The sequence below is a fragment of the Vanellus vanellus genome (assembly GCF_965231255.1).
Source record: "Vanellus vanellus genome assembly, contig: HAP1_SCAFFOLD_35, whole genome shotgun sequence".
Lineage (NCBI taxonomy): Eukaryota > Metazoa > Chordata > Aves > Charadriiformes > Charadriidae > Vanellus > Vanellus vanellus.
The window spans coordinates 1304717-1320315 of NW_028128889.1; the positions used below are offsets into that span (position 1 = coordinate 1304717).

At 56.1% G+C, this 15599-nt stretch overlaps 1 pseudogene across 1 annotated transcript; it reads right to left on the reverse strand.

Moving 5' to 3' along the window:
- Positions 1-709: 709 nt before the first annotated feature.
- LOC309683914 (scavenger receptor cysteine-rich type 1 protein M130-like) lies at positions 710-5550 on the reverse strand (annotated as a pseudogene). Its single transcript has 6 exons — positions 5220-5550; positions 3298-3606; positions 2751-3056; positions 1563-1883; positions 1162-1476; positions 710-804 (listed from the first exon to the last, which is right to left on the reverse strand). The product of its transcript is annotated as a scavenger receptor cysteine-rich type 1 protein M130-like (transcript).
- Positions 5551-15599: the final 10049 nt, after the last annotated feature.

Here is a 15599-nt window from a genome sequence, read left to right on the forward strand (position 1 = left end):
GCAATTCTGGCTGACGCCCTGCAGAAGGAAATGCTGCGGTGAAGGGGCTGCTGCAGGGCATGGTGCAGCAGAGAGCGGGTCTGCGCTCTGCTCGTGCCACTTCACTCACGGCAGCACCTGAACCCCGGTCACTCAGGGGACATGCAGTGTGAGGGACCCTGACTGCTCAGCCCCAAAGGGACCCTGGACCTCACAGCAGCAGCAGGGTGCCCATGGAAGGGACACTGCTGGGAGCCCTGGCTGTTCCCTTCTGAGACCGTGCCTCCAAAAACCTCTTCCCTGCCCAGGCAAAGCTGGGAGCCCAGCTGGCAATTCCCCTGCTGGTGAATGTGTGGGGCTCTGAGGGCTGAAGTCCCATTTTTGCTACCAGCAGCAGAAGTATCTGGCATGGAAAGGAAGAGCCTCGGCAGAGCCTGTCTCTGTGTTTGACTGTGCCCAGAAGGGAGCAGGAGCTGGGGAGAAGCTGGTGCCCAGGTAGCGCAGAATTACCATTGCAGGTGATGTGGGTCTCATCTTGCAGGTCATCACATGACTGTGGGTTCCAGGGATCGGACAGACACTGCCAGAAGGAGCTGTTTCTCTCTCCACACTCCACATGATCCAGCCAGGCAGGGCCAGACAGCCTGCCGGGGGGCAGTTGTGTTTCCAGGGTCTGTATGTCCCCGCAGCCCAGCTCCTTGCATGCCAGCGACATCGTTTTGTAAGTCATTCAGTTGGAGCAAACGCTCCCCCACGTCCCATTGTAGAAAACCTGCAGGCGCCCGGAGCAGTTGTTGCTGTTCTCCAGCCTCAGGGCCACGAACTCTGGGAGGAAAGGCACCGAGGGGGAACAGGCTGGTGTGGGGCTGTGGCAGCAGGGACGCCCCTGCACAACCCACACCCTCAGCCAGGCAAAGGAACGGCCAGCAAGTCCCTCTTGCACCCACGGGCAGAGAAATGTCCCTGATGGACAGACAACCCTGCCCTCCCTGCAAACCATCAGGGACAGCTGAGCTCCCCAGGGAACCCCGAAGGGACTGAGGGGACCTGTGGGTGGGTGTCCCCAGGATGGGCTTTGTCAGAGGCTCAGAGGTGGCCAAGAACAGCCTCGGCCATTGCCGGCCCTCCCCTCATCCCAGCCTGCCTGGGCACTGGGCTCCCACCGCAGCCCCTGGCACAGACCTGAGCAGACGACTCCTGCATCCTCTTTGTGCCCGCAGTCGTGCTGCCCCCAGGACCCTGCCGGGCAGTCCCAGAGAGCAGCTTCGGCCCCGGAGCAGTTCACTCCATCCAGCCAGATCTGACCGGAGCCTTTCCCGAACCGAGCAGAGCCAACCACCTCCACCGCCCCTCCACAGCCCAGCTGGCGGCAAACAATGGCAGCGTCGGACAGGTCCCAGTCATCATCGCAGACGGTCCCCCAGCGTCCCTGGTAGTAGACCTCCACTCTCCCAGCGCAGCACCCAGGCCCGTCCACCAGCCGCACCCGCCGGCTCCCTGCAGCAGGAGGAAACCCCAGCTGCCTTCACGGGCTGGCTGCCCACCCAGCCCAGAGCCTGGGGTGTCCCTGCAGTGCCACTCACCCCAGCAAATGACCCCCACGTCCTCGGCAATCCCTGCGTCCAGTGCACTCTCAGGCAGGGAGGTGTTGCAGAGGGTCAGGTTGGCCTCGCGCCCTGCGCACCGGACCCCTCAAAGCCCCACGGGACCCGTCCCTCGCTGAGGCTTCAGGGGGTTGTAGGCTGTCTCTGCCTCTCCGCACTGCAGCTGCCGGCACACCACGCTGGCCTCCTTCAGATCCCACTGGTCATCCAGGACTCTGCCCCACGTCCCGTGTTGGAAGATCTCCACTCGCCCATCACACCGGCTTCCTCCACCCACCAGCCGCAAGTATGCAAAGCGATCTGGGCCTGGGGAGAGCAGCCATGCCCCGGTCCTTGGTGGCATCGGGGAGCCTGGCAGCCTGCAGCATGTCTCCAGGCTCTGGCACCCTTGCAGAGGGGCCCAGAAGGGAAATTCCTTGCAGAAGCAGCTCGCCTGCCTGCCTCCAGCCCCCAAGGAGAGCTCCTTGTCCCGGGGTCCATGGGGTGCTTTCCCAGTCCCCGAGCCTTCCTGAGTAAGACGCCAGCTTTGCTCTTGGTGGGGCAGAGCCACAGAGCACGTCCCTGCCAAGGCAGTTGGGGCAGTTCCCGCAGGAGGGAGCAGCAGCCAGAAGTGGCCACTGCTGAGACATGGGACAGAGCCCACACGTCTCTGACCATCTGCATCCCTTGGGATGGGCGACTGGGAGCCAGAGCAAGGTGGGCCTTTGCCATCAAATGGGAAAAGTTTGGGTCCTGTGCTGACCAGAAGCCAGCCCCACTCTGCAGCTCACCCCCAGGTCTGATGCTGCTCCTGGTGGCCCCCGGGCAGCACCTCTGCTGTGGGATTGGGCTCTGTGGGACTCTCTGTGGGGTGGGACAGGGCTGCCTGCAGGCAGAGGGATGGAGACAAGCCCCACAGCCACATCCCTGGCCCATCCCACTGTGGGAAGGTAAAGGAGCCTGGGCCTGGCGGTGGCCCCAGGGCCGGAGCTGCTGCCCTGAGGGGGAAAGACACTAACCCCCGTTCAGTCCTCTGCTCCGTCACAGCGGAGTAGTCAGTCTGAGCAGGCAAAGTGCTCCAGATGTCCCCTGGTGACGCCTTGCACTGCCACAGGGCCCCCTGCTTTGGGAGACCATGTAGCACGTAGGGAGAAAACAGAGTTAATTGAGTGTTTTCCCAGCACTCACCTGAGCATATGACAGCAGCGGTGTTCCCATGGGAGCACGGTGACATCCCCAGGGCAGTCACTGGGCACTGGCCCAGGTGGGATTCAGTCCCGTCACAGTGGAATGAGTCTCTCCAGATGGGGCCAGTGCCTCTCCCAAAATGCCCTCCTCTGGGAACAGACTCAGCGAATCCACAGTCGAGGTGACGACAGAGAACGTGGGCCTCTGAGAGATCCCAGTGGGAGGCACAGAGGGTGCCCCAGGTCCCCAGCACCTGGACCTCCACCCTCCCCTCACACGCCGTGCTGCCGTTCACCAGCCTGAACCCTGTGAACTCAGGGACAGAGAAGGATGAGAGAGGGTGGACTTGTGTTCTCACTCTCTCAGGAGCTGGAGGAGAGGCCAAATGGAGAGGAGCTTGTCATCCTTCTCCCTCTGCATGATTTTTTTGGCTGCAGACAACCACATCACCCCTTCTCTCCTCATGCCCAGCACAGCACGGTCGCTGCCCTTCTCCCCCATCCCCAGCACACCCCTTGGTGTTTAATACTCCAACGTGAGTCCTTACGTGTGCAGGTGACACCAGCGGCGTTCATGTGGGTGCAGGGCTGGTCTCTGGGGGACCCCTTGGGGCAGAACATGAGGGAGGATTCATTCCCCACACACTGGAGCTCCCTGTCCCACATGGGACCAACCCCTTCTCCAAAGTGAGCTGCCCCATGGACAGATAGGGCTGTGCCACACTGTAGATCCCTGCAGACCACGTCGGCGGCTTTGGGACCAAAGTCCGAGTCACAGACAGTTTTCCACTGGTTCCTGTGACGGATCTCCACTCGTCCTGAGCAGGGGTTGTCCCCTCCAACTAGCTGGAGAAATCCTGCAGAAATCAAAGACTCCCGCGAGTTCCCAGAGCCCTCTGGAGTCATGTGCCCATGTCCCACCTGGTTTCTGAGGTGGCCACAGGCAAACAGCCCCACAAGCCTCACAGCAGCTCCCAGTGGGTTCTGCTGGCACAAATACCCCAGGGACACCCTGCCGCTCCTCAGACATCAGCACAGCACTTGCAGTCTTGCTTCTCTCCCAACCCCCAGCTGTAGGCACTGCTCAGACAAACTCCTGCCATTTTAGAGACCTTGAGCTCCCAGGCAGCACCCAGAGCACGTTGGGGCCCAGGGAGATGGGCCCAGACCCTGTCGGCTGCTGCAGCCTGCTCTGCCCATCGAGCTCAGGGCCAGGCTGAGGAACCCCTTGGAATCGCATGAAACACACCCTTCTCTCAGGGCGGTCTCAGGCTGTTGGGACACTGCTGTTAGATGGGACATGTCATATGGTACAAGTGTGGCATGGCTACATCAGCAGTCGGAGTCTGTGCCAGCCCCTGACTCTGGCACCTGCCTCAGTTAGGGCCAGGAACACAAATGTGGCCATTAACGGGCAGGCAGAGGGCAGAAGAGCGGGAGAGGAGCAGCCCTGGGCTGACACTACCTCCCATTGCAAGGACGGGCACTGAGCAGCGCCAGAATGTGCCGGCAAAGCCCCTGTGACACAGGGCAGCCCGGGCCTGGGGCTGGTGGGTCAGCACTGCCTGCACAGCGCCATGTCCCCATGGGCTGGCTCTTGCAGGGTGACCCTGGGAGAGGAACGGGGTGCTGTGTGCCACCCTGCTCCTCTGCCCAAGGCCAGCGCTTTTCCCCTTTGAGCAGCCCCTTTGCTTTGGCTGAGGAACTTCTGTCTGCCGGAAGACACAACCCGAAAACCCCTGGCCACTCTGTGCCCGTCCCTTGGGCTGTGGGTGGCCATCTGAGCAGCTCTTGCTGCACCTGGCACAGAGGAACCTGGCCCTCGGCAATGCCAGAAAGGTCCTGGCTGAATTGGAGGAGAATCACAGAATCACAGAATGGTCAGGTTGGGAAGGGCCCTCTGGAGCTCACCCAGTCCCACTCCCTGCCAGAGCAGTTGCACAGGACGGCGTGCAGGTGGGTTTGGAATGTCTCCAGTTTGGGAGACTCCACCACCTGTCGGGGCAGCCTGTGCCAGTGCTCTGCCACCCTCAGAGTAAAGAAGTTCCTCCTCATGTTAAGATGGAACTTAGTATTTTCACGTTTGTGCCCGTTACCTCTTCTCCTATCACTGGGCATCACTGAAAAAAAGACTGGTCCCATCCCCCTGGCACTCCCCCTCTAAGTATTTGTAAGCATTAAAAAAAAAGATGAGAACCAACAAAAAATGCGGGTCATGGAGGGGGATTCATCTCCCAGACCCAGGCTCTGACTGAGGGTGGGCTGGGCCATCCTGGGGCCAGGACACCCAGGGTGGGATCCCACTGGTCTTTCCTCAGGCACCAGGGACACCGGCAATGACAGCCCCAGCTTGGCAGTGCACCAGTCACACCGCACCCTGCTCTGGCATCCATTCATGGCTCCCAGAGGGCACAGACAGGTCCCTTCCCCTGTCCCGGTCCCAAAGGTGTGGAACTGGTTGGCTCCTTACCTGAACATATCACTCCAGCATCCTCAGAATGATCACAGTTGTGGTTACCCCATCCAGGGTGTGTACAGTCAGACAGGGCAGACTCGTTGCCGTGACAATCAACATCATCCATCCAAATGGGGCCGGATCCTTTCCCAAAGTGTCCGTACCCAAGAGCTTCAAGAGCGGGCCCACAGCCCAGCTGCTTACAAACCACCGCAGCATCATTCAGGTCCCAGTAGTCATCACACACGGTCCCCCATTGGCCCTGGTGTTTCACCTCCACTCTCCCAGCACAGTACTTGCCGCCATCCTCCAGCCTCACCTCTGCAGCCCCTTCAAACACTGACATGGGACTGGTCAGGAGAACACTGAGCCCCAGACTGCAGGTCTGGGGTCCCCCCTGCCTGGGCCAAGCCACGGCCACCAGGGTGGGAGCCCTCTCCCCTCCGGGCTTTCCCTGGGGGAGTGTGAGTGTCCCTGCACTCCCCGTGGGCTGTGCAGGCTGGGGGTGCTAACTCCAGACCCACGGGGCCATTTGTTGCCCCACAGCCCTCAGCACCTCCTCCCACCCCAAAGGCCCCCTGCCCATGCCCACCCAAAAACTGTACCCCCAGGCCCTGCACAGGGCACCTGCTCCTCTGCAGACCAGCACCCCTTAACAGCACCGTGTCCCCAGGCCTGAAGCTCCGATAGCACACCACCTGCCCTGGCACCACAAAAACCTAGCACCCCAGGGCTTTCCATGTCCCAAGGGAGCACCAACACAATCCTGAGCATTGCTCAACCCATGTCCCCTTCTTGCCACTGGCATCACTGCTGGGGCCCCAAGAAGGACATTTCCATGTGCAGATGCCCCAGTCCCCTTCTCTGTGTGGGGCACAACTGCCCTCCTGGCGTTAGCGTCCCCCAGAACATGGGGGCAGTGAGCAGCACACAAACCCTCTGGGACGCTCTGCAGGTTTGCTGAGCCCTGGGGACTGCTGAGTGCTGTTGTCATCAGCTGAGCCACCACCAACTCCAGAGGAACAGCACTGGGGAACAGGCAATCCCAAAAGGGTAACCCGGGATGGGGTGTCTATAAATGCAGCCAGAAATGGTCTGACCTAAACACTGGAGCCCTGGAAGTGGAGATACCCTCTCCCACCCAGATCGATGCAGGAAAAGGCAAGGGGTCCATAGACCTGGGCGCCCTCTGACCCTCACCTCAGTGGCGCCTACAAGGAAATCCCATTCCCAGAGATATCCCGATGACCCCACTGGTGCTCACCAGAAGGGAGCCAGCACTTACCTCTGCAGAGCTGCAGCCAGAGGAGCAGCCACAGCACCAGACGGGAGATGGATCCCTCTATTTCCATCCTTAGACTCCTGCTCTGCTGGCACGGCTTTGCTGCACCCTGTTCCCTGTCACGGCTCCTGGGGACTCAAGGGGACAATGATGATGGGAGGGTAATATATCTCTGCAGATGCCGACCCAGCTGCAGGAGGAGCCAATCGAAGCAGCAGCACCTTTTTAGACATTATTGGGAGCTATCTCCCCTCCGACACAGCCCAGCCCTCCAATGAACTTCTCCAGCGCCGTTCATGACCATATATGAAGGACATACATGTCCCACTGCGCGTATCACAGTCGCTGTGGTGGCGGACTGTCATGGGACAAGCTGGGTGTGGAGGGAATATGAGTCGGTCACTCCTTGCACCTCGCTGTGGGGACTGGGAGCACTGAGCATCTCTTACGCTGGCCTCATCCATGAACCCAAGAGGCAAGTGTCCAGCCGTCCCCGAGCTGTGGGAGCCATGGAGCTGGGACTGCACAGGGGTCTGTGTCAGGATGGGGAGGAAACCACCCCTGCCCCTGCTACAGACCCCTCTGTGCTGGGAGCAGCAGCCAGGAAAAGGCCTTGGCCACGGCAAGAGCTCCATCCCAGCAGTGCTGGCATGTCCAGGCCTCCCCACAGAGCCCATGGTCGGTCCCTCGCAGCAGCTGGAGCTGGGACACGTCCCTGCCCTGGCAGCAGACATGCAGCCCAGAGGCTCAGACGTGTCCCTGACTCTCAGCGTGTCACCGAGGGGCCGTTATTCCCCGCAAGCGGATCGGGAGCTGGAGCCTGCAGGTGCACAACCCACAGCCCACGTGGCCTCGCAGCGCTCCCCGCGCTCCCCCCGCAGCGCCCGGGCAGGAAGTCTGTGGTTTCCTCCTGGCGCTGTGCCCAGGCACATCCCTGCCGTGCCCCCGAGACACCCCCACCCCGACTGCTCCAGCCAGGGCTGCAGGGGCTGCTCCTTCGGCCTCGCAGGCACGCCGCCGGGCAGCTCCCGTCCCCCGTGATGCCCCTGTGATGCATGTGGCTGCTCTGCACCGACCCCGCAGCCACGGGGTGCCGTCGGTGACGTGACCTCACATCCCTCCTCCTGCCAAAGCGGTGTGCTTATGGGTTATACTGACAGTGACCTCACACTCTCCTACTTCTGCTGCTGTGTGCTCAGGACCTATACTGATGGTGACCTCACTATGGGCTTCTGCTGAGGATGGTTCTTCCAAAAATCCTTATTTGGGTGGGGTCTAAATATTCTTTTAATGACATCAGAAGCACCCACACAACCATATGCCTACTCCTTGCATAAAAGCTACTCTGGCACCCGTGAGATCACAAGATCATTCCAAAGCCACTTACATACTCCTGGCCTATCTGCCACTCAGCCTCTGATGATGTCAGAGCATCTAAGCCTGACAAGGGCCTTCTCCAGGTAATGTCAGAGCATCTAAATCTGCATGGGCCTGCTCCTGGCCTATCAGGTGTTCGGACAGCAGTGACCTCACAAACACGTACACAAGCTATTGCTTGGCTCTTAACCTATCAGAAACTCAGGCACCAGTGACACCACAAGAATCGACACAACCCAGGGGTCTACTCCTGTCCTATCAGACACTAGGGCAGCAGTGACCTCACCGGCACCTAAACAACCCCTGCGCCTCTTCCTGGCCTACCAGCTAATTGGTCACAAATGACCTTGCAAACACCTACACAACACAGGTGCTTACTCCTGGCCTACCAGATTCTCAGGCACCTGTACCTCAAAATATCCAACTCAACACATTTCTCCTGGCATGCTCAGGCACCAGTGACCTCACAAGCACCTACACAATCCATAGGCCTGTTCCTGGCCTACTAGCTACTCAGGCATGAGTGACCTCATAAGGACAGACACATACCATGGGTCTGCTCCTGGCCTGTCAGGTACTGAGACATGGACCATCTCACAAAACCTACACAAGCCATGGGTCAGCTCATGGCCTGTCAGCTGAGAGTGACCTCATAAGTACGTATCTGCCCATCTGCCATGTACTTCCTGGTGAGGTACTCAGGCTCCAGTGACCTCACAAGCCCCTATACAAGCTGTGTACCTGGTCCTGGCTTATCAACTACTCAGCTGAGAGTGACATCACAAGTACATTGCCAAGCCATGTGTCTCCCTCTCGCCTATCAGCTACACAAGCACCAGTGACCTCACAGGCTCGTACAAGAGCCCTGGCCTTGCTCCTGCTCTATCAGCTACTCTGGCACCAGAGACCTGACCATCACACATCTACCTATTTGCTCTCTGCTCACCTATGAGATAGGAGGAAAGAAGTGACCTCACAAGCTCCTACACAAACCATAAGCCTCCTCTTGGCCTGGTCACTCAGGCAGCAGTGACCTCAGAGGCACATATCAACCTATTTGCTCTGTGCTCGTCCTTTAGGGGTAACCCAAGCCAGTAGCTAAAACCCCTCTCAGTCACTTGCTCAATCCTCCACAGCAAGATGTGGGAGAAAACTGGAAGGGCAAAACGAAAAAAAGAAAAATACAACAAAAAAAATAGGGCTGAGATAAACACAGTTTAAAAAGTGGAGGGAAAAAAAAAAAAAAAGAAAAAGAAACAAGTGACGGAGAAGCAATCACTCCCACCAGCAGACGAAAGCCCAGTCAGTCTTCAGGCAATGGCTGCTTTGAAGAAATTCCCCTCACAGGTTTAGCGCTGAACAGGAATAGTTTGGCATGGATCATCTCTCTGGTCCATTTAGATCACCTGTCTTGACTTTGTCTCCTCCAAGACTCTTGTCCACCCTCAGCCTCCCAACTGTGGGCGCAGAGTGAGAAACAGTGAAGGCCTTGATGCTATGCCAGCACTCATCAGCAAATGCTACATCAGAGTGTTCTCAGCACTGGATTAGCCACCAGCACAAAGCACAGCACCATCTCATCTGCTATCAGGGAAATCAACTCCATCCCAACCAGACTCAGGACAATCTCCACCCCTTATTCCATACCGTTTGCATCCTGCTCAGGTCCTGCAGTGTTCAATGCATTTGCAGCAACCACCAGCACCCCCTTCCCCATCCTTTGACACTACATACACACAGCGTACTGGGTTTGGCTGGTGTGGCTCAGGTGGACGTGGACAAGTCCCAGCCCACTCCTGACTTCTCCCCTCACTCGGTTAGTTGGAGTTTTTTGAAAATTTCCATCAGACCATCAACTTAAGGACAAGGTAGAACATGTAGCACTGCCCTGCACCCCACGGTGGTCTGACAGGGATCTGTCATCTCCTCCAGAACCATGGGGAAAGGGAGCTCCCCACCACCACCCAACTTCTTGGCAGGACACCTCAAAATGTAGTTTGCAGTTCACTGGCCCATTGGCTGTTTTCTCTCGAGCACGTGGTACTTTTTGGGAAGCCCTTTGAGTTTTTTCTGCTTTGACCCCATGTGCATGTTCTTCTGCAGGTGGCATTTTGTCCTGGTTTTCCATTCTCATAGCCAGCATGGCCTGTGTCTTGCAGCACCGCTCAAAGCCCAGACTCTGCCCCGGTCAAACCGCACGGCCGCCCTGCAGCGCTGGGCTGGGCTGTGGGGGCCTCCCAGTGCTGCTCACAGGAATGGGCCCTTCTTTGCACCTGACAGGATTTGTTCTGGGGGGCCCCATGGAGGTCTCCAGGGAGGGGGCAACAGTACCTGGGCATGTCCCAGCTTGTCCGTGCCCCAGCACCTTTCGGGTACCCCTTCACCCTCTTGAATCCCCCCCAGCCCAGAGCTGCCAGGGCGTGTTCTGCCGCCTGGAAAAGTGGGGGACCCTGACCCGGACTTTTCCTTTTGTTTCTGCTCACACTTAAACTTTAATTCTTCAGTAAATTAATCGTCATTACAGAAGGTTTCACACATCTACTTTTGTGTGTATATTAATTTCTGTAGCTTTAAAAAATGTTTATTTGTGAAAAATGTGTATACGTATATACATATATAGAAGAATATATATGAAAATACTGTAAATATTTATATATAGAAAATATTTCACTAATAGAATTATATACTTCCTTTTGCAGATCTATTTCCATACGTGTATATATTGAATATTAATGTATTTATTTTATATCCAAGCATTTCCTAGGCCAAAGGAGGCAGGCAGCCAATTACAGGGGCTGCCTGAGAACACGCGGGTGTTGCGATGTCACAAGATGGCCATTAGCCAATTCCAGAGCAGAATGATGTTTAACAAAATGGCCTCTCACTGCCATGAATGGCGGCACCCTGACCTAAAATGGTGGTCAAACCAAAATGGCGGCCCCTGTGCATGTAGGTGAAGGGCCTTCTGGGTCTGATGTATTTCCGGGTGAACTGGAGTCCTGAGTCCTGCCAGCCAATCACAACAGAGCACATGACCAGAAGAGAGAGAGTCCTCTGGGGCCAATGGCCCCTGTGGCTGCTGGGAGGCGTTGGGACTATTTGTTTTCCTGCCGAGTGGTTGATAACACCCTCAGGTTTGTCGTTGTTGCTCCGCAGTCGAGGCCTTTTGTGCTCCTCACACCACCCCGCCAGCGCGTAGGCTGGAATGCACAAAGGGTTGGGAGGAGACACAGCCGGGAGAGCTGCCCCCCACTGACCAACGGGATGTTCCACACCGCATGACGTCATGCTCAGCATATAAACTGGGGGAAGAAGAAGGAAAGGGGGACTTCTGGAGTTACGGCGTTTTCTCTTCCCGAGTAACCGTTCCGCGTGATGGATCCCTGCTTTCCTGGAGATGGCTGAACATCTGCCTGCCCGTGGGAAGTCGTGAGGGAATTCCTTGATTTGCTTTGCCTGCGTGCGCGGCTTTTGCTTTACTTATGCACCTGTTCCTGTCTCAACTCACGAATTTCCTGACTTTTGCTCTTGTGATTCTCTCCCCCATCCAACTGGGAGGAGTGAGCGCGTGGCTGTGTGGTGCTTCGCTGCTGTCTGGGGTTAAACCACGGCACTGGTGCTCCCAGCCAGAATGAAAGTTTTATTAAAAGAAAACAATCTCCAGCCACTTTGGAGCTACTGAAACTTATTTCACTGTCAGTGACATTTTCATTTGCATCACGTTGGGAATTAAATAGCCACACCAACCTGAAAGTAATGGCTCCTGCCAGAGTTTAAACGTTGGGCAGTGGCGGCAGTGGCGGCAGTGGAGCAGCAGTTGTTGCGGCATGCTGAGAGGATGTGTAGCAAGAGAGCTCTGATCTGACTGCTGTCACTGAAATGGGGTGGGACGAGTCGCATGACTGGGGCACTGCAATCGATGACTATAAACTGTTCAGGAGGGACAGGCAAGGAAGGAGGGGTGGGAGATTGCCCTCCATGTAAAAGACTGGATTGACTGCACAGAGCTGTCTTGGAAAACCAGCAATGAACAGGTTGAGAGCTTCTGGGTGAAAACCAGTGGCCAAGCAAACAAAGGAAACCTTGTGTCTGGTGTTTCCTACAGAGCACCTGCCCCAGGGGAGCCTGGTGACAACGCATTCTTACTTCAACTAGAGGAAGCATCGTGCTCGCAGGATCTGATCCTGCTGGGGGCCTTCAGTCCTCCTGACATCTGCTGAACAAGGAGCACAACAAGCTGTAAGCTGTCCAGGAGACTCCTGGAGAGTGTCAAGGATAATTTCTTCATTCAGGTGATAGACAGCCTGGCCAGAAGAGAAGCGTCACTGGACCTGTTGCTCACCCACATGGAAGAACTAATTAGAGAGGTCCAGATTGATGGCAGCTTGGGATGCAGTGATCGTTCCCTGGTGGAATTCACAGTCCTGAGGGGTACGGGCCTGGTGAAGAGTACCATCAGGAGCCTGAACTTTAGGAGAGCAAGCTTTCTGTTGTTTAAGGAGTTAGTGGATGGGCCCCCTGAGGAAACTTCCCTCAAAGACGAAGGTACTGAGCAGAGCTGGCGGCTCTTTAAGGACGTTTTCTTCAGAGCGCAAGAGCTCTTGATTGCCACGTGTAAGAAAACATGCATACAAAGCTGGAGGCTGGCACAGCTTAGTAAGGACCTCCTGCTGAAACTACAGTGTGAGAAGGAAACACAGAGACAGTGGAAGCAGGGACATGTATCCTGGAAAGAATATAGGGATGCTGCCCAGTTGTGTGTGTGGGGGATCAGGAAAGCTAAGGCACAGCTGGAGCTGAATTTGACAAGGGATGTGAAGAATATTAGGAAGGCCTTCTATGGGTACGTTGGCCAGAAAAGGAAGTTTCAAGTCAATGTACCTGCCCTAATAAATGGGACAGGAGAACTAGTAACAGCTGACATGGAGAAGGCTGAATTACTCAACAGGGTTTTTTTTGCTTCAGTTTTCCCTGGCAGTCAGTCCTCCCCTGTCTGTCAAGTCCATGAACTTCAAGGCAGGGACTGGGAGAATTAAATCCCTCCCATTGTAGCAGAAGATTAGGTTTGAGGTCACCTAAGGAACCTGAATGTACAAAAGTCCATGGGACCCAACTCAATAAATCCTAAGGTGCCGAGGGAGTTGACTGATGCAGTTTTCAAGCCATTCTGCATCATATTTCAAACATCATGGCAGTCAGCTGGAGCACCCAGTGACTGGAAAACTGGAACCATCAGGCCCATTTTTACAAAGGGTGAAAACGAGGACCCTGGGAACTGCTGACCAGTCAGCCTCATTTCTGTACTTGGTACAGTCAGGGAACAGGTCCTCCTGGAAGATATGTCGAAACCGATGGAAGGCAGGGTGGTGACTAGGCAGCCCTCAAGGCTTCACCAAAGGCCTGTTGTGCCTGAGTAATCTAGTGGCCTTCTAGAATGGAGTGACTGCATCTGTGGGAAAGGAAAGAGCAATTGATGTCATCTACCTGGAGTTCTGTAAGGCCTTAGACATGGTGCCCCTCAACATTCTTGACAGTAAATTGGAGAGAAATGGATCTGATGGATGGACTGGTAGATAGGTAAGGAGTTGGCTGGATGGTGGTGTCGAATACAGTCAATGGCTCAATGTGCAAAGTGGAAACCAGTAACAAGTGGTGTCCCTCAAGGGGACCAGTACTATTGAATATTTTCATCAGTGACATAGACAGTGGGATTGAGTGCACCCTCAGCAGGTGGGCAGATGACAGCAAGCTGAGTGGTGCAGTTGATAACGCTAGAGGGAAGGGATGCCATCCAGAGGGACCTTGAGCGACCGCAGGAGCGGGCCCATGTGAACCTGAAGAAGTTCAAGGCCAAGGGCAAGGTCCTGCAACTTGGTTGGCGCAATCACCAGCATCAGTAGAGAGGGGGATGAATGGATTTAGAGCAGCACTGCAGAGAAGGAAATGGGGACACTGGTGAGTGAAAAATTGATCATTACCTTCCGATATGAACTTCCAGCCCGTAAAGCCAACCATATCCTGGGCTGTATCAAAAGAAGCATGGCCAGTAGGTCGAGGGAGGTGATTCTCCCCATGCACTCTGCTCTTGCAAGACCCCACCTGGTGTACTGTGTCCAGCTCTGGTGTCCCCAGCACAAGAAAGATGTAGACATGTTAGCACAGTCCACAAAAATGATGCAAGGCCGAGAACACATCTTCCGTGAAGAAAGGCTGGAGAGAGTGTGGGTTGTTCATCCTGGAGAAGAGAAGGCTCCAGGGACACCTTCTTGTGGCCTTTCAGGATATGAAGGGGGCTTATAGAAAGACAGATGTTTTACCAGGGCCGAGAGTGACAGGGCAAGGGGCGAGGGGTTTAAACTGAAAGAAGGAGGGATAACATAGGACATGAGGAAAAAATATTTTATGATAATGGTGGTGAGACAGGGGAATAGGTTGCCAAGAGAGGCTGTGGATGCCCCATCATTGGAAGTGTTCAGACTCATGTTGGAAATTGCTTTTGGCAGCCTGATCTAGTGGAAGCTGTCCCTGCTGGTGGCAAGGGGATCGGATGAGACGATCTTTAAAGGTCCTTTTAACCTGAACCATTTGGTGATCTTACAGCTCTATGTCCTTATGACCTACATGCAAGGACACACATCCCAGTGGTGGTTACCAGGGGTTGTTACTCAAACACTGAAGTGATCTCAAGAAACTCAGTTTCCCACAAGAGGACACTCCCAGGAGGGGCTGATGGCACTTGTGTTCACTCAAGTTTGTTTCATCACACAGACGCAATATGTATTCCAATATCTGTAATGCAGGAATAAACTTCTGATGTAGTCACTCAGTGTCCCTCGGTGGAGGGAAAAAAACCTTTCTGAGCTGAGGTGAGTGGCTATTGCTGGCAGTGGCAGCCGTGAGGGGTTGGTTGGTGATGAGTACCCTGGGGCAGCTTCCCTGGTGTGTCCAGGGACCATGGCACAGACCAGGTCCTGCTCTCCTGCTCCTTCATGTCTCTGCCAGAAGGCCTGGTTGTGTGCGAACACTGTGGTGTGCACCCACTCTTCACACACAGCTGAGCTCTGCACTGGCATTTTCCTCTCCCAGGCACTTTCCAGCTCAGCCCAGGCCCTCCCCTGCTCTCCCCACCTCCCCTGCCATCTTCCCAGCCCAGCAGAGCAGCCCAGTCTGGGCTGACCCCATGGCAGTGCCTGCCGCAAGGTGCTGCAGAGCGCTGGGCACTCAGCCCACAGCCCCACGGAAGGGCACAGCAGCTGCTGGGGACAGAGAGGGCTCTCAGCTTCCCCATCAGCCCCAGGGCTGCAGGCTGGACGTGGAAGGATGAAAGAGAGGTCTGTGACAGTGCCTCTCTTGCTGTCAGGCCCAGGAGGTGCCCTTCACCAGCAGCCTGCAGCCCCCCTGTGCCAGCCCCGCTCCCCAGGACAGCAGGAGGGTCCTTGCCCTGGGGCTCCTCTTGCAGCTCCTGCTCTGCCAGCGGCACAGCAGCCTGCCCCAGTTGGACACATGGGAATGGGTCGCTCTTTGTCTTCATCCCCTTCACACACATGGTCTCCTGCTCCTCTCCTGGGACACCCCCGATCACAGAGAGCCTTTTCCCATGTGAGTGTGTCCGTGCTGGCTTGGCCGGCTGTTTCTGCACCCCTGTCCATGCTCCCCACAGAGCCCTGAGCTAAAGTGCTGCTCTTTAGCGGGCGAGGACTGTGGTGCCCTGGGGCTACGGGGTGCCCCTGCACTGG